Source organism: Triticum dicoccoides, chromosome 2A, assembly GCF_002162155.2.
Source record: "Triticum dicoccoides isolate Atlit2015 ecotype Zavitan chromosome 2A, WEW_v2.0, whole genome shotgun sequence".
NCBI classification, from domain to species: domain Eukaryota; kingdom Viridiplantae; phylum Streptophyta; class Magnoliopsida; order Poales; family Poaceae; genus Triticum; species Triticum dicoccoides.
The window spans coordinates 261,546,328-261,563,951 of record NC_041382.1 but is presented as its reverse complement, the minus strand read 5'-3'; the positions used below and the strand labels follow the sequence as shown (position 1 = coordinate 261,563,951).

General features: G+C 45.9%; 1 pseudogene; it reads right to left on the bottom strand.

Annotated features, from left to right (window-relative positions):
• The window catches only part of LOC119357819, a 168,979-nt pseudogene that overhangs the window by 127,650 nt on the left and 23,705 nt on the right, over window positions 1-17,624 (bottom strand).

Sequence of the window (17,624 nt, the reverse complement as noted above, 5' to 3'; positions counted from 1 at the left end):
GCCTCCGTCCATTCTGCGACGAAGTCGGCCAAAACTTGTGACTTGATGGCTCGTCGTGGCTTATAAGTTATGTCGAACGGGAGGAGCTCGATGGCCCATTTCGCAATCCGGACCGTTGCGTCACGGTTGTTTATAATATTGTTAAGTGGTACTTCCAAGGCTACTGTTATTGAACACTCTTGAAAGTAGTGTCGTAGCTTCCGGGATGCCATGAATACCGCGTACGCAATCTTTTGATAATGCGGGTACCATGATTTGCAGGGAGTGAGGACAGTGGACATATAATAGACCGACTTTTGAAGGGGGAATTTGTGTCCGTCCGCTTCTCGTTCGACGACGAGCACTGTGCTTACAACCTGATGTGTTGCTGCGATGTACAATAGCATTGGTTTGCCAGTGTTTGGCACGGCCAGGACTGGGTTTGTTGCCAGTATGGCTTTTATTTCGTCGAGTCCGGCCATGGCTGCGTCCGTCCATTTGAAGTTTTCAGTGCACCGAAGGAGGCGGTAAAGGGGAAGGGCCTTTTCTCCCAAGCGGGAGATAAAAGCGGCTTAGAGCCGCCACACATCCGGTTAACTTTTGTATTTTTTGAGGTCCTTTGGGATATCCAGTTGTGACAGAGCTCGTATCTTGGCTGGATTTGCTTCAATTCCTCTACTGGATACAATGAAGCCCAAGAGCTTTCCGGCTGGAACGTCGAAAACACATTTTCCGGGTTGAGCTTGATGTCGTATGTTCGGAGATTATCAAATGTGAGCCTCAAGTCGTCTACTAGAGATTCAACATGTCTTGTTTTGAAGACCACATCATCTACATATGCATCCACTATTTTGCCGATCTGGCTTGCCAGACATGTCTGAATCATGCGCTGATATGTTGCGCTGGCATTTTTTAGCCCGAAGGGCATCATGTTGAAGCAGAATGGCCCGTATGGTGTGATAAATGCCGTTGCAGCTTGGTCTGGTTCTGCCATCTTGATTTGATGGTAGCCAGAATATGCGTCGAGGAAACACAACGAATCTTGTCCTACGGTAGCATCGATAATTTGATTGATGCGGGGGAGGGGGAAGGGATCCTTTGGGCAAGCCTTGTTAATGTCTTTAAAATCAACACACAGGCGCCAGGATTTGTCCTTCTTTCGTACCATCACCAGGTTTGCTAGCTAGTCTGGATGTTTGAATCCGGCCTCCAATAGCTTTGCTAGCTCCTCTCCCATAGCCTATCTCTTAGGTTCGGAAAAACACCGAAGAGCCTGTTTGACAGGTTTGAATCCTATTTGGATATTTAAGCTGTGCTCGGCCAGCCTGCGTGGGATTCCTGGCATGTCTGAAGGGTGCCAGGCGAAAATGTCCCAGTTCTCCCATAGGAACTCTCGCAATGCGGCATCGACATTAGAGTTTAACTATGCCTCGATGGAAGCTGTTTTATTGGGGTCTGTTGGATGGACTTGGAATTTGACTATTTCGTCCGCCGGTTTAAAGGAGGTGGACTTGGATCTTTTGTCGAGTACCACATCGTCCCTATTCACCATAGAGGGCAGCACAGTCAGCTCCTCAGCCGCTAGGGCTTCGGATAGTGCCTCGAGGGCCAGTGTGGCTGTCTTGTTTTCGGCGCGGAGTGCTATGTCCGGATCACTAGCGAGAGTGATGATCCCGTTAGGCCCGGGCATCTTGAGCTTCATGTACCCGTAATGGGGTATTGCTTGGAAGATTGTAAATGCTTCCCGCCCTAGCAAAGCATGATAACCGCTGCTGAACGGGGCCACATGGAACGTGACCTCTTCGGACCTGTAAATGTCCGACGTGCCGAACACCACATCTAGTGTGATTTTTCCTGTACAGCGTGCTTCCCGACTGGGGATTATTCCTCTAAAGGTTGTGCTGCTTCGCACGATGCGGTTCCAGTCTATTTCCTTTTTTGAAGAGTTTCCTCATAGATGAGGTTCAATCCGTTGCCGCCGTCCATGAGTACCTTGGTAAGACGAAAGTCGTCCACTATTGGACTGAGGACCAATGCAGCTGGTGCTCGGGCTGTTCGGAATTTAGGTTCATCACTAGCATTAAAGGTAATAGCCGTGTCACTCCATGGGTTTAATGTTGCTACTTGGTAGACTTCGTTAAGGCTGCGGAGTGTCCGTTTTCGCATATTATTTGATGCGAAGGTCTCGAGGATTGTTAATACCGTATTGGTGTCTCTGGGGTGGCTTTTTGTGGCCTCCGGAATTAGGAGGTTTTCGCCAATTTTGGCCACCTGCCGGAGTATCCAACATGCTCTAAGGCTGTGAGTTGGTGTGGCGTCCTCTGTACTATGAATTTTACAGGGTCCATTAAGCCATCCTTCCAATACGGTTCCATGCCCTGTAGAGGGTTTTTGCCTTTTGGTGTTTGACCCGGGTGTCTGGCGATGATGCACCCTTTTATTCCGGACTGGGTTTGCCTTAAGGGCCGGATTGTCCCAAAATTTTGTTTCGGTTTTCTGGGCGCTTTCCATCGCATAGTACTTTCGTACTATGGACGCCAAGTCAGCGAAGCGTGTAATATCACGGCGACTTATGGCGTGAGTATTCCCTTGTCCGTGCAATTATTGCAGAAGAATGAAATTGTGTCTTCGTCGCGACAGCCCTTTATCTTGTTCATAACCAGGAGGAATCTGGCCCAGTAATGATGTACTGTTTCTTCGGGCTCTTGCCTGATTTGGGATAGATCGCTAATGTTCGGGTGGGTGGGTGGAATTAAATCTGAAGCCTTACCCCATCTGAGGCTCAAAGGCCGAGGAATTTCTGAACTCAAAAATTTGGATTCCTGGATGTCGTCCAATGAATCCAGTCTGTCGCCTGATTCTAGGTTCAGGTCTTGAGTGATATCCTCCCCTCCGCGAGCATCCAGCTTGGAGGGATCGGGAATCCAGACGTAGCGAGTCCTTAAGATAGATGAAGGGTCACCGCACTGTCCCTCTACCACAGCAACGTGATGGGTGACTTGAGGAGAGTTAATCTCTCTCAGATCGGTTTTAGGTCCAATCTGGTCGTAATCTGTAGCGACTCCCAGGGCGGCGAAGCGATCCAAGAGCTCGTTTATGGAGGAAAGCTCTATTGGATCTAATTGCTCGGCAAGTTCCGAGTTGACATGAAGATTGTTTTCGATGGCTCGAGAGGTCATCGTCGGCGCAGAAGCCGAACAGGCGGTCATAAGAAAGCCACCTAACCGAAGGGTTTGGCCGACAGCCAAAGCTCCCTTAGCGATGGTGCCGTCCTTAAAGACGGGGCGAGGCATCCTTCCTGATGGCGACGACACAGAGGAACTCTCAATGAAAGCACCAATGTCGGTGTCAAAACCGGCGGATCTCGGGTAGGGGGTCCCGTACTATGCGTCTAGGCCGGATGGTAACAAGAGGCAAGGGACACGAAGTTTTACCCAGGTTCGGGCCCTCTCGATGGAGGTAAAACCCTACGTCCTGCTTGATTAATATTGATGATATGGGTAGTACAGGAGTAGATCTACCACGAGATAACAGAGGCTAAACCCTAGAAGCTAGCCTATGATATGAATGTTGATGTGTACGTTGTCCTACGGACTAAAACCCTCCGGTTTATATAGACATCGGAGAGGGTTAGGGTTACCTAGAGTCGGTTACAATGGTAGGAGATCTGAATATCCGTATCGCCAAGCTTGCCTTCCACGCCAAGGAAAGTCCCTTCCGGACACGGGACGAAGTCTTCAATCCTGTATCTTCATAGTCCAGGAGTCCGGCTGAAGGAATAGTCCGGCTATCTGAACACCCCCTAATCCAGGACTCCCTCAGGAACCCTGTACACATCGTTCGGGGCCGTATGTGGAAACCTCGGCCGGACTCCCTACGGATGGAACCTGGATAGGCGATAAACCTGGATTAGAGACTTGAGTGTTTAGGTAGGCCATGGCCGACACCCTCGTTGGGCTTCTGCTTGAAGGTTGCCGAGTACATGTCGTGTAAATGGCGGTAAGTGGTGAGAGCGTGTGTGAGGAAGTACACCCCTGCAGGGTTAACATCATCTATTCGAATAGCCGTGTCCGCGGTAAAGGACTACTTGGTTGCCTATACAGTTCATAGACAAGTGAAAGTGGATACTCTAAAATGCGCAAGATAAGCGTGAGAGCTATGGATGGCGTTCTCGTAGGGAGACGGGAGTGGATCCATAGTGGTGTATTGATATGGTGAATATGTGGACTCGTGTGCGCCACCTCAAAGAGTTACTTGCAGTAGTAGTTCAGGTTAGCCACTGAGTCAAAGCTGGCTTGCTGCAGTTAAACCCCACCATCCCTTTGTTGATACCGATGCATATGTAGCTAGTTCTGATGTAAGTCTTGTTGGGTACATTTGTACTCACATTTGCTTAATTTATGTTTTTGCAGAGAGACTTTAGTCTCGCTAGTAGTTCCACGTGGACTTCGACGTTTAGCTTGATGCCTCAGCTACGATCTTTTGCCCTCGGCAGGATTTGGTAGATAGTCAGGCTTCTCAGCCTTTTTCATTTCATTGTAGATGTCTGTACCCAGACAAGTTAAGCGTCTGCATGTGCTTGTTGCTTGTATGCTCTGTATGTTGGGGTCATGAGACCCATGTTTGTAATGCTTGGCTCCTCGGAGCCTAATGAATAAATACTTTGATTCGTAGAGTCTTTTTGTGATGCCATGTTGTATTTACACATATCGAGCATATTGTGTGTATGATTTGAAATGCTTGGTATGTGTGGGATCCGACAACCTAGTTCTTTATCCTTGGTAGCCTCTCTTATGGGGAAATGTAGTCTTGTGCTTCCATGAGCCATAGTAGTCCGCTACAGCCCGGTTCACCGGAGTCTTGCTAGCCCAGCACTACTGCTCCGGAACACTTGACTGGCCGGCATGTGATTCACTTCATTCCTATGTCTGTCCCTTTGGGGAAATGTCATGTGGTGACATCCGGAGTCCTGCCTAGCCTGCTACAGCCCGGTTCACCGGAGTCCTGTTAGCCTAGTGCTACAGCCCGGATTCGCACGCTGCTGACCGACATGCTCGATGTTGATTCATGTATGCATGTCCCCGTAAGTTAGTGCTACTTTGGGTTCACGACTAGTCATGTCGGCCTGGGTTCTTTGTCATATGGATGCTAACGACACTATCATATACGTGAGCCAAAAGGCACAAACGGTCCCGGCCAGGTAAGGTGGCACCCGTGGGAATACCGTGCGTGAGGCCGCAAAGTGATATGATGTGTTACATTCTAGATCGGTGTGACTTAGGATCGGGGTCCTGACAGCTTTGGTATCAGAGCTTGACTGCCTGTAGGATTACCAAGCCCAACTAGTCAAAGTCGAGTATAGAAATGCTTTAGTTATATAAGGGAATTGATTGTGGAAGGGAACGTAAGGCTCTTTTTACTCCTTTACCTTATGCCCTTCTGATCTGAGTCACCCTCATCTTTTCTACGGGGATAAGAAACTAGGACTTCTCTTCTTTCTATCAGGATGACGAGTTACTAATCCATAGACTTATAGGATTGTTGGATTCAAGTCTCAGTTCAGTTTCTGCTACTTCCGTATGTTCATAGCTGGCCTCAGAACCTTGATATTGTGATGTTAAGTGGTTATGCCACCAATTTGCAGGATGTCTCAAATCTTTTTGAGTACTTACAGCCGTTATGTTGTCCGAGTCATCCCAGGTCTCTAAATAGTCTGATGCATTTGCAAATCCCTTCTTCCCATTTCCGATGTCCTTTTGGGCCAGATTAAGCACACTAAACGGTCTGTTGAGGTACTCTACTGCCTCAACATATAAGATGGAGCTAGCATTATGACCCTAGGTGTCGTAGAGAACCACCTGGTACTCCATCCATGTTTTGTGTTCTAGTGTGATGACTCTGGCCATCATTCTCGAAACCATCCCATGATGCTACTTAGTAGTAGGTATTCTGCTCCTGGGTTTTTGAGCCCAAAATTCACCCTACTTACCTCATGTTGATAGTGTTGCTAGTTCCTTTAGGATATTAGTAACCTTTGCGATAGTCCTCGAGGTCCGTGGTATTTCCTTCTTCCAAATGCCATGAACCATCCATGGCAGAAATTCGTTTAAATCAAAAGGTCACAACTAGACTGCTCTTGATGAGTTCTCCACTATATTTGTGACTCTGCCAGTCCTACCCTTCTGCATGGGTTATTCGGAAGAAATATGTTGAGCTTTGTTCGACATACTAATCTATGCGTCCACAACTCAGAAAGTGCTATTTTCCTTTGAGTTGTCCCTCTTCAGTTGTATTCCGACCCTCGTGTATCAGTTGATAGTCAAGAGTATGTCGTGCATTTGTGCTCATCGATGCCTATTATTCTTGTGGTCCGTCAAGCCATTCTATTCCGGAATGACTAGGAGAAACAAACTCCAGTACCTCATCCATTTCTAGGATTGGGTCAAAGCAGTTGTATTCCGTGGATCAAATGCAATCAAGCTTTTGGTCTGTTCTACCCTGAAGTATTACCCACTTTATGTCAGGAATGTCATGAGAATTGCACCTTCTCTTATGAACTCTTGATGTAGTGATACTTCTCGCCATCAATATTCATTTCCTCGGTGTCGTGCTGTCGCAACCGGAATGCCGACAAGGGAATCATGGTGTGTGAAATCAATACTCCTAGCAACTGTGTTGCTTGGTAGTTAATGGACAATATTCTCATTCTTAGCATGTTGGTTATTGAGCCATCATCCTAAGAATGATCGTGCTATCTAATCCATATTTCCTGGTGCACCCTCCGATCAATGAGTTAGGATTGTGTCAATCTCTCGCTCTTTTGATCATATCATCTTGTCTTGAAAAGCAAGATTGTTCTCGAGCTTAGTAACATATCGGTGGTTCGTGATTTTCCGGATATCTTCTCAGAAGTGTTACCAGGTTGTCACTTGACCGCTATATTGAGTTTGTGACCAAGTTGGTTTCTTGTAAGCCACCCCTTCTCCAAGAATCTATGTTGGATACCCCTGAGCTAGTTGGTTAAGCCAAACAACAACTTGGAGAGTTGGAAGATAAAATCTTAATCCACTTAGTTCACCCCAAAGGGATATCTTGTGTGTGTATATGTTGAAGACAGATGATATCTTCATTGATTGATCCTCATGACCAGTTGTCGGTGCTATTATCTTATCCAATCTTTGATTTGAGTGTGGGCTATCCTCAAATCAAATCAGAACCAACGATATTCGTAATGTTGTCTTACTCGTGGTTGATCCCTCGAGTATACACCATTACATCTCTTGGTCTGACAAATACCATCACATTGTTCACATAATGGAGAAGTCCAGTGATATGGAAATTCTGATGCGTTGTTGTTGAGCCCATCCGCGGCATTTTGTCTGCTCCATGATTCATGTTGAACATCAAGCTAGTATTGGAAACTTTTGTAAGCATTATCTTCGTGTTCCGTTCATGAAGCCTATGTTTGGATGAAAGAAGTGACTTCCTCTAATTCATGTGCATTTGATGCAAGTTGCCGTCATGAATTCGAGAAAGTCAATGTTGCTTCCTCTGAAATCATCCCAAGTCAGTCATGCATATGTGCGAAGTATTCTATGGTTCGGAGACTTGCAACCTTCATTCCATATGTATTCCCTAGCACCCAAAAGCCACTGATTGATTTGTTCAAGGAAAAGGAGTTTGATGATTCTAGATCATGCACAAGACTCCGATATCTTCAATCATGGTTCCCCACCTGGACTCGGTAGTGTTTTATTATAAGACTACTACGTGGTCATGCTTGTCTGGGATAGCGTGTTCACATGTTGTAGCAGAACCAGCTCATGTTTTGGAGCTTGCTATCATAGTTCATCTCCTGAGAATCTCGCAATTTCATCTCATCGATTCGTGTTGCAAACTTTCATTTTCCTTTCTAGACTCGATGAGTCTGGAATATCCTGACACCAACCAGATTTGAATCTCAGGAAGATATGATGGTTGGAACGTGTCCCAAGAACTATAATATTGGTCTCTCTGTAACCCGATAAAGTGGATGCCGTGGCCAACACACCCAGCCGGAAGACCTATTATTGTAGTATCTTGATTGAGGAAGTTGGCCACCTCCCCATAAGGATCTCGTAGAATTTATTCCAGTAGTTGTTCCTTATGGATTTTTGTGTTTCCGAAGTCCGACCTTTTACTTGATGTTCTAGATACCAAACCATATCAATAAATGGGTTACTCTAGCACATCAAGGAGAACATTAGAAGCGGAGTGCTAAATGTCTCTCGGCCGATCATCTAGATTTTGATCCCTTGGCCTCGCTAAGGTGAAATTTGAGAAAGTGTTTTCTTTCTTTGCATCTGCATCCTCCACCATTATTCATCATGGTAGTATGTTGTGGTGCCAGGATCCTTGACACGGATATTGGTAAAACTTGTTGAATATGGGAATGCTCAAGTTCTTGAGAGCACACGCAATCACTAGGATTTATCGTCGGCATTAATTGGGATCCACTCTCAGTTTCCTCGGTTATGCTATAACCTTTCCAATAGTGGAATATCTCTCTACTATTGGGTTTCTCCCAGTTACTAGAATCATTCCCAGCATTTGCATTTTGTTCCCAGCTTGCACCGCCATTGTGTCATCCTACTATGGACTACCCTTCTCAATAATTACTGATTAGGATCATCTTCAAAGTGGTCCTACCATGGATCCCATCCATTTCCGATGATAAGAAAAAATCATCCATTGTGTTGTCTTCAACAAGGTATTCCACATCATCCATCCTAGTCTGAGTATGTCAATTCTTCCAACTCTCTGAAATGATCAATTATGATTTTCCCTAGGCTGGTATGAAAAGTTTCAATGATCTAGATATCAAAAGTAAATATTTTTGCCACTTAAGGGAATAATTCTACGAGTAACCTCCCCCGAGGTGTCCCGTAATGGAATCAAGGCAATTATTTCATCGCTATCTTGAAACCATCCACCATCCTACCTAAGCGTGAAATTGTTGTCTACCTAGTGAACCTTAGTCATCTATTACACTCCATCCCTCTGGATGTATGTTTCATGTCTCAGCCCGAGAGTTGTTTCAATGTCTCATTCTGTGAGTTGATCATCGGTGTTCGATCCTCGAGAAGATCGATCCTTCTAGAGTTTTTCCTTTTCCTCTCGTTGTCATGTTGGTTGGAGTTCTCAGAGCAAGACGTCGAGACAAAGATGGTGATGAATCAACGTTCTTACAAAGTGCAACCTGGATCGTGAAGATTGTGTTAGCTTTGTGTCCCCTCTGTCTTCTTACCTCACGTCTTGAATCTCAGGACAAGATTCTTGTTTAGTGGGGGTGAGTTGTCACAGCCCTAGAATACCTGAGTGTAATAGTTGCATCAGTGAGCATGCATCATGTTAAATTCAAGAAATTGAAATGAGGAATATTCAAAGCCTTAGAAATTATTTTAAAAGAAAGGCAGGAACCCTTTAAATTGCATTCAGTGATTCCAACTTCCCCTAAAAATAGTTTTGAGAATTTTGGCAAGGGTTATATACCTAACCAAAATTTTGGAACATTTTTCAGGAATAATTTGGTCTCTGAATTTAAAACAATATTCTATTTAAATTTGAAAATATATTCAAATATATATGGGATATATTTTAAAATGCTCTGTGATGATTTATGTGCCTCTTGAAAAGTCCATGAAGCAACATAAAAATACTCAGAGGATGTTTTGGCATTGTTGAATTTTGTTTGAATTCAAAACAGTGGCAAAAGATTAAATAAAAGAAAAAGAGAAGGAAAATAAAATAGAACAGAAAGTTACATGTAGCTCACCTCTGTGGCCTGTTACTGAAGCACCCGGCACAACTCCTGTCCTGGCCCAGCCCACTAGGGACAAGGAGGTCTTCTTCCTCCTCCTGCCAGAAGGATGCAACGTGTGGCCGCCGCGCGCGCGCACGCGCCTGGCCAGCTCCACCCTGCCTGCGTCATCCCTGACTCGTCCAAGGCCGCCACGACACCCCTAGAACCCCCTAGGCCTCCTCCTCGAGCTCATCCCCTCCCCTGGCTCTCTCTCTCTCACCAACCGAGCGCCGTCGTCGCTGCCGCTCGTCGTTGTCGTAGCCACAGCCACCGCCTCGCCTCCATGACGAGTCCAAGAGCTTTGACAAGTCTCTCTCATCCTCTCCGTCAAGCCAAGAGATGTCGGGCGCCCTGTGTCATCGCCATCGACGTCGTCTTCATCCTCGGGTGCCGATGATCGCCGCCGTGGCTCCGACGCCGTCCAAGCCTCCCCCGAGCTTGCGGACCCCTCCGTTAGATCCGCTGTGAGCTTCTGCATCGAACCCCTCTCTCCCCTTGTTCGATTGCTTCCTCCTACGCCATTGCCATCGTGGCCGAGAGCTTGGCTCCACCGTCCATGTCGTCGTGGTGGCCACCATCACCTAGGGCCACGACCGAGCACACCACCGTGCTCAGCGCAATGCCAGAAGCCCAAAACCCACACCCACTGCTCTTGTCGTGCATCGCATCCCCGTGTTCATTGTGGCCGAACTCCGGCCGCCGCCTCTGTGCTCGTTGTTGTTGTTTCCAACGACCCCGAGGCCTCTCGATCGCTCTACTAGACACGGTCGAGCGCGGGCTACCTTCTGGTGGTCTCCGCGCGTCCATCCGCTGCTCATAGCGCAAGTCCGGCGAGTTGCCGCCGCGGTTTTGGTCGCCGTCGGCCGAACTCCGGCGACTGCCGACGTGGCCATCATTAGCACTAATCTGTGCCAGGTAACCACCCCGCAGTCACTGACAGTGCACCCCGCGTCGAGTCAAAGCATGAGTCAACGCGGGATTAGCACCTCTGTCACTGATCAGTGAGCCCGACAGGTCAGGTTTGACCTAGACCGGGTCAGTTGACCTGCTGACGTCACTGTTGACCTTGCTAACGCCATAAAGCTTTTCTGGCATTTTCAATTACCAGGAAATTCTAGAAAATAGTTAACACTTCAAAAAAATCATAGAAAATAATCTATAACTCCAATGGAAATAATTTATATATGAAAATGATCAGAAAAATCCAAAGAATCTGTTTATGCCATGTTCATGCATGTTTGAGCAAGTTAACTCCATTGATTAGGATAAAACATGATTAAGGTAAATTTGAAAAATAGGTTTGGAGTTGAAATTTGATCTAGTTTGAATTCCACTTCAATTAAAATGACTTGCTGTTGCATTAGCTCAATTCAGTACCTTAATATGTCATATCAGTCATTTGCTTGTGCATTGCATTAATTGAATGTTGTTTATGTTCCTTTGCCGGTAATTGCCCCCTCTCAGTAGACGTGTTTCGACGATGAGTTCGATGACACCGATGAAGCGTTATACTATCTTCAGAAGTGCCAGGCAAGCAAAAACCCCTTGTTCATTCCGATACAATCCCACTCTCTCGCTCCTGCTCTCTCTTACTACATTGGGACAACAACAATTCAACTATTACATGTTGCGGTAGTTGAACCCCATTCCCCTGCATGACCTGTCATTGCCACAGTAAATAGATGAAACCCACTAGCATGAGTAGGAGTTGTTTGAGCCCTGATGTGCCTACTCATTCATGCTTGTTTGTCATGCCTGCTATTGCTTAGAGTTGTGTCAGGTCTGATTCATTGGGGATGAATTGGAGGTGTGTGAACATGTCCTACTGTTGAGAGCTAAGTGTGTTGAACACGATTTGGTAAAGGTATCGATGAGAGGCCATGTAGGAGTACATGGTGGGTTGTTTCATTGGAACCGTCCTTAAGCACCGAGATATGTATGTGTGATTTAAGAACCAGCTACTACCATGCATTGGGATCCTTAATTGACCCTCTCGGCTTCTTAACCACCCTAGTCCTCTGTCCAGGAGTTGCAACTAGTTTCTAGTGTTTATAGGATATGTGTTGGCGACCGTGCGTAGCACTGACCCTAGGGGTGGGCTATGATGCGGTAGATACACCATGGCACGGTGTACCGAGTCGCCCGTTTGGTGTCTCGAGAACCCTGTACACATCGTTCGGGGCCGTATGTGGAAACCTCAGCCGGACTCACTGCGGATGGAACCTGGATAGGCGATAAACCTGGACTAGAGACTTAAGTGTTTAGGTAGGCCGTGGCCGACACCCTCGTTGGGCTTCCGCTTGAAGGTTGCTGAGTACATGTCGTGTAAACGGCGGTAAGTGGTGAGAGCGTGTGGGAAGAAGTACACCCCTGCAGGGTTAACATCATCTATTCGAATAGCCGCGTCCGCGGTAAAGGACTACTTGGTTGCCTATACAGTTCATAGACAAGTGAAAGTGGATACTCTAAAATGCGCAAGATAAGCGTGAGTGCTATGGATGGCGTTCTCGTAGGGAGACGGGAGCGGATCCATAGTGGTGTATTGATATGGTGAATATGTGGACTCGTGTGCGCCACCTCGAAGAGTTACTTGCAGTAGTAGTTCAGGTTAGCCACTGAGTCAAAGCTGGCTTCCTGCAGTTAAACCCCACCATCCCTCTGTTGATACTGATGCATATGTAGCTAGTTATGATGTAAGTCTTGTTGGGTACATTTCTACTCACGTTTGCTTAATTTATGTTTTTGTAGAGAGACTTCAGTCTCGCTAGTAGTTCCACGTGGACTTCGATGTTTAGCTTGATACCTCAGCTACGATCTTGTGCCCTCGGCAGGATCTGGTAGATAGTCAGGCTTCTCAGCCTTTTTCATTGTAGATGTCTGTACCCAGACAAGTTAAGCTTCCTCATGTGCTTGTTGCTTGTATGCTCTGTATGTTGGTGTCATTAGACCCATGTTTGTAATTCTTGGCTCCTCGGAGCCTAATAAATAAATGCTATGAGTCGTATTGTCTTTTTGTGATGCCATGTTGTATTTACACATATCGAGCATATTGTGTGTATGATTTGAAATGCTTGGTATGTGTGGGATCCGACAACCTAGTTCTTTATCCTTGGTAGCCTCTCTTATGGGGAAATGTAGTCTTGTGCTTCCATGAGCCATAGTAGTACGCTACAGCCCGGTTCACCGGAGTCCTGCTAGCCCAGCACTACTGCTCAGGAACACTTGACTGGCCGGCATGTGATTCACTTCGTTCATGTGTCTGTCCCTTCGGGGACATGTCACGCGGTGACATCCGGGGTCCTACCTAGCCTGCTACAGCCCGGTTCACCGGAGTACTGTAAGCCCAGTGCTACAGCCCGGATTCGCACGCTGCTGACCGACATGCTCCATGTTGATTCATGTATGCGTGTCCCCGTAAGTTAGTGCCACTTTGGGTACACGACTAGTCATGTCGGCCTGGGTTCTTTGTCATATGGATGCTAGCAACACTATCATATACATGAGCCAAAAGGCGCAAACAGTCCTGGCCAGGTAAGGTGGCACCCATGGAAATACCGTGCGTGAGGCCGCAAAGTGATATGATGTGTTACATGCTAGATCGGTGTGACTTAGGATCGGGGTCCTAACAGCCTGGTTTTTAAATTCTAGTAAATCCAAAACTCGTCTGAAATTCATGAAACTTGGCATGCTTGTAAGTGCATCTAGTGCCACCCCTAGTTGGTTTTGGAGTATTGACGACAAACCTGGTTGAGGGACTAATGTGTTTGTGAGAATTGCAGGATAACACAGGTAGAAGTCCCTCATTGATTCGGTTTTCCTACCAGAGATGACCCCTAAAAATGTATGAAGACATTGAAGTCAAAGGTGGTATGTGAAGACATTCACATTGAAGACTATGACAAGAGAAGACATCGCGTGAAGACTATGGAGCGCGAAGACTTAGTTGTTTCGTCGTTCTTTTTCTTCTTTGTTGAGTCATAGGAACCACCATACTGTTAAGTGGATTCCAAGAGAATCAGTCAGAATGACTGAAGTGATGCTTAACCAAAACCCTATGTCTTCGAGTGAAGACTATGAGAGCAAATCTTATCCAGAGTTGGATAAGTCAGCTTTCCTTGTAGCCCAAGTAAAGTTGTCGTGTGTGCTTGAAATCTGACCATTGGAACACGTGTCAGTTCCTTAGTGACCCAGGGTCATTTCAGACAAATTAGGTCGGGTTGCCTAGTGGCTATAAATAGCCCTCCCCCTACAACCATAAAGGTTGGCTGCTCAGAGTTAGTGTACGGATTTTGTCATTTGAGAGCAACCCACCTTGAAGCCTTTGAGAGAGAATTCATTGCGAGGATAAAGCCCTAAACACCTAGAGCCAAAGAGTGTTAGACATCACTTAAGTCATCCTTTTTGTGTGATCTGAAGACTTATTACACTTGAGGACTGTGAATCCTCCAGGCGGTTAGGCGTCGCGTTCTGAGCATCCAAGAGTCATTGTGGATCGCCGGTGAACGAAGTCTGTGAAGGTTTGGAAGTCTGCCTTGAAGACTTACCAGAGTGATTGGGCGAGGACTGGGTGTCCTTAGCTCAAGGGGAATAAGGTGAAGACACGGTCTTCTGAGTTGAATCTCACCCTCCCTAACCAGACATACAGTTGTCACAGCAACTAGAACTGGTCCAACAAATCATTTTCTTCAACGAGTCACTGGTTTCATCCTTCCCATCCCTTTATTTATTGTTGGCCCTGGTGAAGTCATTGTATGATTGCATTATCTTTTGTCTTCACTGAGTGACTGCTTGTTCTGATTGGCTTCATACTATCTTCTATCCTGATCTATACTGCCTAGCTGCTATTAGTCTTCGTGCTTTCATTTCATTGAATACTTGACTATGGCTTGCTTAGTGTAGTCTACCTTCCGCTGCAAGGTAATAGGTTTATTTCTATTGTTTGTCTTCGAAACTTCCATGTTTTGAAGACTTTCATAAGAACCGCCTATTCACCCCCCTCTAGTCGATCACTAGCACTTTCAATTGGTATCAGAGCAAGGTACTCCCTTGTTCTGTGTGATTCGGTTTAAGCACCTGGAGTTTTAGCTATGTCGACTGCAGGGATAATCAAAGTCTCCGCTGCGTGCCCAGTCTTCGATGGAACTGAATATCCCTACTAGAAGAATAAGATGCACATGCATCTTGAAGCCATTGATGTCGACCTATGGTATGTCGTCAAGAATGGCGTTCCCAAGGCGGGTGAAGGTGTCACCGCTGCTGATGTCAAGAAGTTCGTTCAACTAGACTCCATTGCCAAGAACATCATCTATGGTCATCTGACTAAAGGACAGTATGGTCGTGTGAGTGCTTTGGAAACATCTAAGCTTGTCTGGGACTGGCTCTCCAAGGTCAACGAAGGCGTCTCAACCCAGAGAGATCAAAGAATCAGTGTCCTCCGCAACCTCTTCAACCGCTTCAAGAGAAACGGCAATGAGAATGTTCAGCTCACGTTTGATCGACTCACTGACATCACAAATGAACTTCAAGCCCTTGGCGCTTCTGAGATCACCAAGCATGAAGTTGTCAAGACACTCCCGAGATCACTTGACAGCTCGTTTGACACCCTAGCCCTGATGATTCAAGAACATCCTGATTTCAAGACACTCGATCCGTCTGACATACTTGAGAGGCTCAACACACATGAGTTTCAGCTTTCTGAGAAAAGAGACATCTATGGTCCCAACTATGGGTGAACTCGTGCCCTCAAGGCAAAAGCTGTCTCTTCATCTGAAGAAGAATCTGACAGCAGTTCTGATGATCCTGAAGACATTGGAAAGGAGCTTGCTATGCTTGTGAAGAAGTTCAAAAAATTAACCAAGAAGAAAGGCTTCAGAAAGTCTTCATGATCAAGCTCAAGGAATGATGAAGCTTCTGCTCATGACTACAAGAAGAGAACATGCCACAAGTGCAAGAAACCTGGCCACTACATCTCTGAGTGTCCACAGTGGGAAAATGAGAACAAGAAGAAGAAGAAGATCAAGGAGTATGATGCTGACGACAAGAAGAAGAACAAATACTCAAAGTCTTCTTCCAAGTATTCCTCAAAGTCTTCATCTCACAAGAAGAGCTCATCTGGAAAGGCTCGTGCGTTCATTGGCAAGGAAATGGATTTAGAGGAGGAGTCTGCTTCTGAGGAGGCGGAGGTGGAGTCCGAGGAGGAGTCCGATTCTGGCGTTGCAAGTCTAGCTACAACATACGTTGCCAAGTCCATCTTCAACCCTGAAGATGATGGCTTCATCACCGACGCTGATGCAAATGACAAGGACTACTCCGCTCCCACCTACTGCTTCAGGGCACGTGGTGCCAAGGTAAACACACGCACTACTCGCTATCAAACATCCAGTGAAGATGACTCTGATTGTGATTCCAAACCCAGCTACAAAACACTTGCTAAAATTGCAAATGAACAACAGAAAGCTATGGAACATATTCAAAAACTGTTAGACAAAAGCGATGACCTGTTAGACGCTGAAATGACTCGATCTCAGTCCTTAATTGAAGACATAAAAAATCTTCATGTTAAGTATGAGGAACTTGAAAGTCGTCATGAAACGCTCTCAACAACTCATGAAAAGCTTTCCTATGATTATCTTCAAAGGAAGCAAGATCTTGAGAAATTGAGAGTGGCCCATGAAGATCTTCAGAAGGAAAACGAGTCACTTCGTGCCAAATAGATCAGTTCCACTCAGGAAGGATTTGAACCACCATGTCTTAAATGCATTGAGTGTGACAACTCTACTTCTATCGCTGGATGTTCTACTGCTGCTACTATTGCAATATCTTCAACTGTTGATGTGGTAACTAACCCCTCTGCTGAGGATACCACTGCTATTGCTGATGAAAATGCTAGGTTGAAGAAATTGCTTGAAACAGGGATGTACAAAAGTCTCAAAGGGCATCAGACACTATGTGATGTCCTCAAAAGGCAGATCCTGAACCGAAACCCTAGGAAAGAGGGTCTAGGGTTCGAAAGGAAAATGAATGCTAATGGCTCTTACTGGAAACATGAGCAGTACCCCAAAACCACATGGGTTGCTGCAAAGGAACCTTCAGTGGATCCATCCACCTTGTCTGGCTTCACTTGTGCTAATCCCATTATTATTGATGAATCCTTTGATGCAAACTATAAATTGTTTAAGAATCAGAATGGTGAAGTGTTTCCCATGTATATTGGTACTAACTGCAGGAATGGGCCACCTATGAAGAAAGTCTGGGTGCCGAAAAAGTTGTTGGAGAATCTTCCTATGAATGTCGTCATGACACCACAAGTGAAGAAGACAAACCCCAGACCACATGCTTCATATGGTCCAAAGGCTTCATATAGACAAAGGACTCACCTGAGTCGCACTATTGTCCACCTGCAAGACTTTTTGTTAGGGCTCCAAAGCCAAAGTTCTCAGATGCTGCACTTAGACTCATTGCTTCGAAGCCACCCTTGAAGATGTGGGTGGCTAAGAAAGCTTAACTCTCTTTTGCAGGAAAGGGTCTCCAGCCGAAAATCAAATTCATCTGAAGCTATTGCTGGGGACCTTAAACATCTTGTAGGGCGCAAGATCAAATTCCGAAATGGTCTTATTATGTATTTTGTTCCCAAGTCGCTTGCTACTTGCCCTATCAGTCCTAACCTCGATCTAAGCTTTCATAATCCACTTGCTCGTCAAATGTTTATGCTTCACAATTCTCTTCGTGAAGCCTATCCCCCTAACTGCACTGTAGGGTATGACACCAGCTGCTTCAGAATGGACTATTGATAGTGGGTGTACTA